The sequence below is a fragment of the Sphaerodactylus townsendi genome, linkage group LG06 (assembly GCF_021028975.2).
Source record: "Sphaerodactylus townsendi isolate TG3544 linkage group LG06, MPM_Stown_v2.3, whole genome shotgun sequence".
NCBI lineage: Eukaryota > Metazoa > Chordata > Lepidosauria > Squamata > Sphaerodactylidae > Sphaerodactylus > Sphaerodactylus townsendi.
In genome coordinates this window covers 109,230,508-109,239,685 of record NC_059430.1, presented here as the reverse complement: position 1 = coordinate 109,239,685, position 9,178 = coordinate 109,230,508, and the positions used below count along the sequence as shown (strand labels likewise).

General features: G+C 50.2%; 1 long non-coding RNA gene across 1 annotated transcript; it reads right to left on the bottom strand.

Annotated features, from left to right (window-relative positions):
* Window positions 1-1,935: 1,935 nt before the first annotated feature.
* Window positions 1,936-5,325, bottom strand: LOC125434487. The gene is made up of 2 exons (XR_007244793.1): window positions 5,108-5,325; window positions 1,936-2,013 (listed from the first exon to the last, which is right to left on the bottom strand). It is a non-coding gene; the product is annotated as an uncharacterized LOC125434487 (long non-coding RNA).
* Window positions 5,326-9,178: the final 3,853 nt, after the last annotated feature.

Sequence of the window (9,178 nt, the reverse complement as noted above, 5' to 3'; positions counted from 1 at the left end):
GGGTGACCTTGGACTTGTCACTGAGCCCGCCCTACCTTGCAGGGTTGTTGTTGTGGTGACAGAGTAGAAGAGGGGAATGCAAAATGCTAAGGCACTTTGAGTCCCAACTGGCGGGGAAAGTGGGTTATAAATAAAGTAACGCCGAGGGAGAAGGTTTCCAGGGGCGCATCTATCAATTTCCAATGCGGGCAAAGACCCCCTGGACTGGACTTTTAGGCTGCTTGGTAGGGATGTAAAGGAACCACCAAGCTGCAGCAGACCTATAGCAACCCCTTGGGATATTCAAGGCGTCAGATGCTGAAAAATGGAGAAATGCCTGCCTCTGCATAGTAACCCTGGATCTCCTTGCTGGTCTGCCCCCCAATTACTAAGCATGGTCAATCTTGCTTAGCTTCCAAGATTTAATTAGACCAGGTTAGCCTGGGGCATTCAGACTGCTAACCTGAGTGTATTTGCTACCTTTGGATCAGTTGCTGATGCTGGGTGGAGCTCTGTTCCACATAGCCTAAAGTAGTCCCTAAAGAGAAAAGCAACTCAAGTTCCCTTTTGTCAAAAAATATACAAGGCCTGGAACATTCTTGTCCAAATGCCCAAGGAGCAGCCGGGCTGCTAAGCCCTCTTTGTGCGGTCTCAGCCCGCGTGGGCCGGGGCAAGGATCAGGGTCCCTTTGCCCAGGGAGCACAACGGCCACCCTGTAAGCAGGACGGACCTGGGAAGGGGCCAGCAAGCGAGGAAAGAATAACGGCTTGTTTCAGAAGGTCAGAATCCAAGCATGTAGGTGGGCAGCACCAGATAAGAAGGAAACATGATCTCTCGCCGGACAGGTCTCAGAGGCGCTTTAAACCGTACGCCACTGGCAACAAAGCGCCCAGTGTGGGGCCTCAGTGGGGTCTTTTCTTCTCTCAGGGCTTTGGGAATGTTCAGCCAGAGAGGCGCATGCATGCGCTGTGGCTGCATGCCCCACAAAGAACGCTTGATCTTCAAATTGAGACCCTCACAAAAAACATTATTGTCTCTGTATCCTGAGACACTCAGGCAATCTGTGACTCTCCAAGTGGCATTTAGCACCCCTGCGTCACTTTGGAGGAAGGGGGTCGCTGGAGGACACACACGTGCCCTTTCCTGTTCTGATACATTCGGGACAAATTTGGCCCTTCCTCTTCCACTGGTGTTGCCAACGTCCAGGTGGGGCCTGGAGATCTCCCAGAATTACAATGGATCTCAAGATGACAGATATCAGCCACCCTGGAGAAAATGGCTAGTTTGGACGGTGGGCGCTGTGGTGCTCTAGTTCACTGAGGCCCCACCTTTCCCCCAACCCTGCTCTCCAAAAGCTCCACTCCCAAATTTCCTAGCACAGAATTAGCAAGCAATCCTAGCCCTCCCTTCAGAACAGGCTAGGAAAGGTCCATATTCAATAAGCACATTTTCAAGTTCACCTTCTGCCAAGTCGCTGTAGTTGGCACACGAGGCTCTCCCCTCCATTTTATCTTCTCCACAACCCTGTGAGGTAGGTTAGGTGAAGACAGAGCAAGAACAGCTCAAAGCTACCCAGGGAGTTTTGTGACAGAGTGGGGATTCAAATCCAGAGGTCTCCAGTGCTAGTTTGACAACCTGAGCACTACACTACACTGGCTAATGAGGCCTTGGCCATAACCACGGCGGGGGGGGGGGGGTTTAGAGGGCCTCTAGAGTACTTCAGAATACCAACCTTTTAGCCACACAAAAGTCTCCAGTCACTTAGCCACACATACACATGTATATACATTTACACACACACACACACATATATATATGTCACTTAAATAACTCTTACTCATTCTCTATAAGCATAGAGAAAATATACAAATTTTATTGGGCATGTTTACAGTAGAAGGCCATAGTTTGTAAGAGACTTCTACAGCACATGCTAATAGTTTTGTAAATGAGACAAAATCAAATAACATCTTGTTTATTTTGTTTACTGAGAAATATTCATAAAGTCTTCTTAGCTGGATTATCTTGAATTGTTATCTGTAAAAAATACAGAAAGAGTTATTTAAGTGACTATATGAGTAAAAGACTTACAGGTGTTAATACTCCTTTACACCTTTGGGGGCAGTGACCTTTATTTAACCTCCAGGTGATAGCTGGAGATCTCCTGGGATTACAACTGATCTCCACGTGACATAAATCAGTTCACCTGGAGAAAATGGACTCTATGGTATTATACCCCATTGAAGTCCCTCCCCTCCCCAAACCCCGCCCTCCTGAGGTTCCACCCCCATAATCTCCAGGCATGGAGCTGGCAAGCCTACTGACACTGAATCAAACCCTTGGTTCATCAGAGTCAGTATTGCCTTTTCAGACTGGGAGTGGCCACTCAGGGTCTTTCTCATCACCTACTCCCTGATCCAGCATGGTGTAGTGATTAAGAGCTGGCGGATTCCAATCTGGAGAACCGGGTTTGATTCTCCACTCCTTCATCTGAGTGGTGGAGGCTTATCTGGTGACCCAAATGTGTTTCCACACTCCTACATTCCTGCTGAGTAACCCTGGGCTAGTGACAGTTCTTTGGAACTCTGTCAGCCCCACCTACCTCACAAGGTGTCTGTTGTGGAGAGAGAAAGGAAAAGGAGCTTGCAAACCACCTTGAGCCTCCTTACAGGAGAGAAAGGTGGGATATAAAACCAAAGTACTACTACTATTACTATTACTACTACTACTCTTATTCTTTCAGGAGGAGCTGCTGCAAAGGACTGGACATGAGGCCTTGTGCATGCCAAGCAGATGCTTTTTCACTGGGCCGCAGCCCAGTGGGACTGCAAACTAGGCCTGGGTGCCAAGGGAAGATGGGCCTTGAGTACCTCCCAGCTGGAACAGCCTTGAGGAGACCAGAATTGGGAAAGACTCCTGCTCCCAGGCATCCCATCCCCAGGCAGCATGAGGGAAGGGGATGACAGTGCAAAAATTCAAGTCTTCTGGAGGCCCCAGTGGCCTAGCACTGCCAACCTCCGCGGGGGACCTTATTGTTATTTATTCTCCTTTTTCATTTATAGGCTGTCTACCCCCATGGCAGGCACAGGGTGGCTTACAATAAACGCATAGATTCAAACATGAGCTCTTAGTGTACCCCCCCCCCCCAATGGTATGAAAACCAACCAATTGAGGGAGGTGGGGAAAGTAAAGGGAAGGAAGGGAAAGTGACAAGAAAGGAGACAGGCAAAAAGGACAGGGAGGACAGCATTGTGGGAAATACTGTTGCTGCCCTGAACCATAAACCTTCATCTTATAGGCCATGCAGAACTGTCCCTGGTCCCTCAGGACCCTGGTCTCATTCGACAGAGAATTCTGCCAGGCCAGGGGCAGAGCTGATGATGCTCTGGCCCTGGTTGAAGACAGCTGGGTGCTTTTCAGGCTAGGGACCCCTAACAAAATGTTGTCCATACAGCAGAGTGCTCTCTTTGGGGTGTATTTAGAGAGGCGGTCCATTAGATGCGAGAGCGTCTTGGGGCTTTAAATGTTAGAACCTGACTCAGTACTCCACCAGCAACCAACACAGTTGACAAAGCACTGGGCATATATGCTCTTGTCACAAGGTCCCAGTGAGGACCCGTGCAGAAGTATTTTGTACCAGTTGGAGTGTTCGGGTCAGTCTCAAGGGCAGCCCAGCATAGAGTGAGTTACAGCCGACTAACCTGGAGGTGACTGTTGTACAGTGGTGGCTCTACAAGGGGACAGGGGAATGTGCCATGCACCGGGTACACACTTGGGGGGCAGAAAATCGCCTCCAGGCCCCTCCCCCTTCCCCACGTGGCGCCCCCTTGCAGCGCTTCCCCATCCCCCTTCCCACACTTACCTTAGTTCCTTTCCTTTTCCTAGAACTTTTCCAGGCTGAAAAAAAGGCCTGTTCACAGTACAGGCTAAAAACAGCCTGAGGAACTACAGTTCCCAGGAGACCTTGGGGCTCACGAGGTCTCCTGGGAAGTATAGTTCCCATCAGGCTGTTTTTAAGCCTGAACTGTGAATAAGCCTTTTTTTCAGCCTGATAAAGTTCTAGGAAAAGGAAAGGAACTAAAGGTAAGTGTGGGAAGGGGGGAAGGGGCGCCGCAGGGGGAGGCCATGGGGGGGAATATAGACTGTGCACTCCACCTCTGCTGTTGTGTTGATCAATGTTGCTAGGTCAGGGCGAGACAAGTAGGGGAACCAGTAACCTGGCTACAGAAGGTGGTAGAACTCCAGTTTTGTCACTTGTGTGACTTGAACCTCCATAGAGAGGGAGGCATCAAGTATCATACCCCAAATCCTAAGGGTCAGTAGGGATGTTAATTGTACCCCACGTGCCCCACTGGGAGGTGGGCATTATCTTTCAAGCCTCCCCAACCAAGCCGCAGGTCCTCTGTCTTTGCTGGATTTAAATTCGGAGAACTTCCAGAATCACAATTGACCTCCAGACTACAGAGCTCAGTTCTGCTAGAAAAACTGGCCCTTTAAATTGGCATTTTGTGCTGAGGTCTCTTCCTTCTCAAACATTACCTTCCTCAGGCTCCGCCCCAAAAATGTCCAGATATTTCCCAGCCCGGAGCTGGCAACCCTACAGCAACTTGGCCTAGCTATTCTCAGACTCACATTGCCTGCCTGCTTCCTCTTGGCTGCAGGGCCTAGTCAGACTAGCTACTCCCCTACCCTCTACATGGGGGGGGGGGGGGAGAAATAGCCAGGAGCCCTCCCCTTTTGTGCACCCCAAAATCCAAAGGTAGGTGGAGGGCACTGCAGTGTGTCCTGGTTCATAGGTTGTTCTGCCCTTTCCCCTTCCGCCTGCACACATCAGCAGCTGTGAGACTGGGGTGGGACTGGAGGGCCACGCCCGGCTCCTTGCTATCTGGGAAGGGAGACGATTCCCGCACTTTTTAGCTGGAAGTGAAACCGGCCGGCGTTGCCAAAAAAATAAAAACGAGAGAGCGTTCCAAAGGCCTGCTCGGCTCACACCAGCTCATTAGAGATGCATCTCGCTTGGCTCGAGTCCCACACCTTCCAGCTCATTAGACAGATGCAGTCGCTGGCTGGCTCGGCCCCAATCTCCCCTGCAATCAGAGCTTTTAATTAGGTTAATTAAATTGTATCAAACCTCGCAGGGCCATGGTTCCCCGATGCTGATGAGGCAGCCCAAATAGACCTTTGCGCCAGCTCTCTGCCAGTTCCGCCCGCCCGCCGACTGCAGCCAAAGGTTGCAGGAAGGGGGAGGGGGCTGATTATGGCTCCTGCTCCTGCCGGGGCATCCAAAAGGAGCTCACCTGACGAGGGCAATCCCATCCCAGCTGTGGAGGACGAGGCTTGACTGGGCTGGCTGGCACTCCCATCCAGCTGCAGCAGCCTCTCTCCCCTCCCCCTCCTTTCCAGGGGTGTGGCGTGAGCATTTGTTTCTGCTGCCCACAGCTTTGCAAAGCAGGGAATCCTGGATGGGAAATCGATTCCATCAGAGGTGGGAAGTAGCTCTGTAGCCCCTGCCTAGGGGCCATATTCCCTGACCTGTTTGCAGAGGGGCATGGGCGTGGTGGGGAGCCCCCTTTATTCATCCGGGCCTAGATAGCAGGGCCTGGGCAAGGCTGCACATGTGAGAAAGATTTGTCAGTGCTCAAGTGATATTGGAGCTTCTGGGATTTGTTCATTGAAATGACCGGTCTGGCTTGACCTCAATGTCCCAGCCTAGCCCACCCTTATCAGTTCTCAAAAGTAAGTTAAGCATAGACGACCCTGGTTAGTACTTGTACGGGCAACTACCAAAGAAGTCCAGGGTTGCTATGCGGAGGCAGGCAATGGCAAACCACCTCTCCTCATCTCCTGCCTTCAAAAAACTATGGGGTTGCCACTAAGCCATCTGCAGTACAGTGGCACTTTGCACCCTGTGACTTCCTTAGACCAGAAGGAGAGTGCTTTTGGCTGAATAACATAGCCAGACTATACTGTGCTCCACAGAAGATGGTAGTAGGGTTGTATATTCCTTTGCCACAGAACTTAACTTGACGGACCTTCTTTGTTGTAGAATGCTCCACCTGGGTCATAGTGCCTACCTAGCCCTGCTTTCCCGCCCTGCCCTGCCCTGCCCTGCCCCGCCCCCATTTGAAAGTTTGAAAGAAAGATTAATTTTTGGCATAAATGCTCTTGTATCAGTGCCATGTCCAGTAATGCACAAAATAATGGTTTTCACAAGTAAAAATGAATGACAATTCTCATATTCATTCAGGACTATATTTTAATGCGGAAGCGTACAATTTTCTTGAACGCTGATCGAATTATCGTCTTTCTGTGGAACATGGTATAGCAAGTTATGTTGCACTTGCATCTGGGGGAATCTGAGGCACACAACTGGCAAAACCGTCCTGCCAAATTTCTAACCTTAGATATGCCAGTGGGAGGATTTCCTATGTAGCTACAGCTCCTGTTTTCAGACATGGGCCGAATTCCCACTGAAAATTTAATCTAGATACAACCAAGTTTAAAAAGAATCCGCAGCTTTTCATCCAGGTTCTAACATCCTCACTGCGGCATGTTTCTAGTGAAGACATCTAGGCCTGCCACTTGGAGAGGTGCCTGCTGTCAGGGGTGCAATTGTTAAGCTAGCAGCACCAAAATTTCAGAGTATCTTTAGGAGACCCTCCTGATGATACCACCCAGGTTTGGTGAAGTTTGGTTCATGGGGGCCAACGTTATGGACCCTCAAATGTGTAGCCCCCATCTCCTATTAGCTCCCATTGGAGTGTTTTTTCAAAAAGGTGCATATACAAGCAGGTCCAGGAAAATCCCATGGTGGGGTGGGAAGGGCTGAACAAACCTGACTGCCTTAGCAGACCAGGTGCTCAGGAGCAGCAGCAGCAGAAGGCCATGGCTTTCACCTCCTGCCTGTGAGCTCCGAAAGGCACCTGGTGGGCCACTGCGAGTAGCAGAGTGCTGGACTAGATGGACTCTGGTCTGATCCAGCAGGCTTGTTCTTATGTTCTTAAAATAAATTTCCCAATATCTAGCTGTTTAGTTTTCCACCCAAAATTTATACCCATTATTGCAAGTCCTTTTCTCTGCTGCCAACAGGAGGACGAGTTTAGATTTGTACTCTGCTTTTCCCTCCTGTAAGGAAACTCAGTACTCCTTTCCCTTCCTCTACCCACAGCAAACACCTTGTAAAGTAGCTGGGGCTGAGAGAGTTCTGAGAGAACTGGGACTAGCCGCAGGGACCTGCACTGCCCTAGCAGCATGGCCACCTGGCTCATGTGCTGACAGAGGCTGATGGAATTGTAGTTCCTGAACATCTGGGAGAGCCGTAGTCTCTGCCTCCTGGGACCTAGCTCAGCTCAGGGACCACTCCCATCAGCTTCTAGCAGCATGGCCAATCACATGCTGACAGAGGCTGATGGGAATTGTAGTTCCTGAACATCTGAGAGCCAAGCAGGTTCCTTCCCTGATTCAGCCTCCAAGCGGAGGGTAGGGAACCTGCGGCTCTCCAGATGTTCAGGAACTACAATTCCCATCAGCCCCTAGCAGCATGGCCAATTGGCCATGCTGACAGTGATGAGGTGTAGTTCCTGGCTGAAGCCCTCTATTGCTTAACATCCCTCAGCAGGAATGTTGGAATGGGGAAACAAATCTGACTCACCAGATAAAAGTCTGCCACTCATGTGGAGGAGTGGGGAAGCAAACCTGGTTCTCCAGATTAGAAGCCACCTGCCTTTAACCACTACACACCATGCTGGCTCACTCCTCTAAGTGACCGCCTTTCAGATACTTAAAGAGAGCTATCATGTCCCCCCTCAACCTCTTCTTCTCCAGAGTGAACGTTCTCAAGTCCTTCAGGCTTCCTCATAGGGCTTGCCACAGGTTCCAGATGCCAGCATGCCATGGGCTGAAAGCAGGAACCGGAAGTGCCTGTCAGAGGATGCCTCCAGACAACAAAAGCATTGAGTCAAACGTGCCATCAGTGCTCACATGTGTACACCCCTTGATTGCATTCCAAGAACATTGTCTCTGTTTTACAGCTGAGGAACTCCGAGAGAGAGCAGTTACTGCATCCAGGGCATGGAATTCTTCAGCAGAGTAAAGTTAAGTAATATTAATGTACTTCTGAGGTTATGCAGAGTGCCAAAGACTTCCTTGTGTTCAGAATTTAAAAGCAAGGTTTCCCGAGTGGTGGCATGTTTCCCACCCAGATTAAACCCCTGCACCTCATTTTTAGAAATTCAGTACCACTGACACCTCCATCATTCCATTTCCATTAGAGAAGACAGACGTTCTTTTCCATTCAGCAGCAATCCATCCCTTGTTTTTCCCTCTGTCTCCAGCAACAGTTCCCAGAAAGTTCTCTTTTTTCCCACACTGACACTTAATCTGATCTTAGATCTTAACCAAACTTTAGCCTGGGAGCTTGTTTTCAACAATAGTGTGGAGTCCTGGAATATGGGGAGGAAAATATCTCTGAGCCGACAAAGCATCTCTTCCGTCTCACCACTGAATGGTTGCATTCTCCTGCCTCCTGCACGCATGAACACATGAAGCCGAATCAGACCATCAGTCTGTCAAGGACAGTATTGCCTACTCAAACCAGCATTGGCTCTCCAGAGTCTCAGGAAAGTCTTTCACACCATCCACTGCCTGGTCCTTCTTAACTGGAGAGGCCAAGGATTGAACCTGAGACCTTCTGCATACAAAGCTGAAGCTCTGCCACTGAGCCACAGCCCATCCCATGGGCTTGATATCCAGGCAGGAGGAGGTTGGCCAGGAGGCAAACTCCTATCTTGCTCAGCAGCAGTAACAGAGAAGGAACAGTAAAACCCATATTTCCCTTCCACACACGCACCCAACTGGGCACACTAGAACTGAGATACAGAGTAGGCATCCCCCAGCAATCATGGAGCAGAAACAGGAAAGACCCCCCAAGGGCAGTAAAGGCATCATTATAAAATACCCCAGGCTGCTGCTTCTTGCCCCCTACAAAGATAGCACCAAGGCAGTCCAACTGCTCCTGTGTACAGCTGTGCTTTGGTCCCATCATGAGGGATGACCCACTCATGTCAATTGCTGACCCCAGATGTCCATCATGTTGGCTAGCAAGCTATCCTGCACCAGCACCCTCCTGCAGTCAGAGGGGCTTGTTTCCATTTGGGACCTCCACAGTCTATCCGGCAGCGCACACGCGCAAGCACGCGCACAC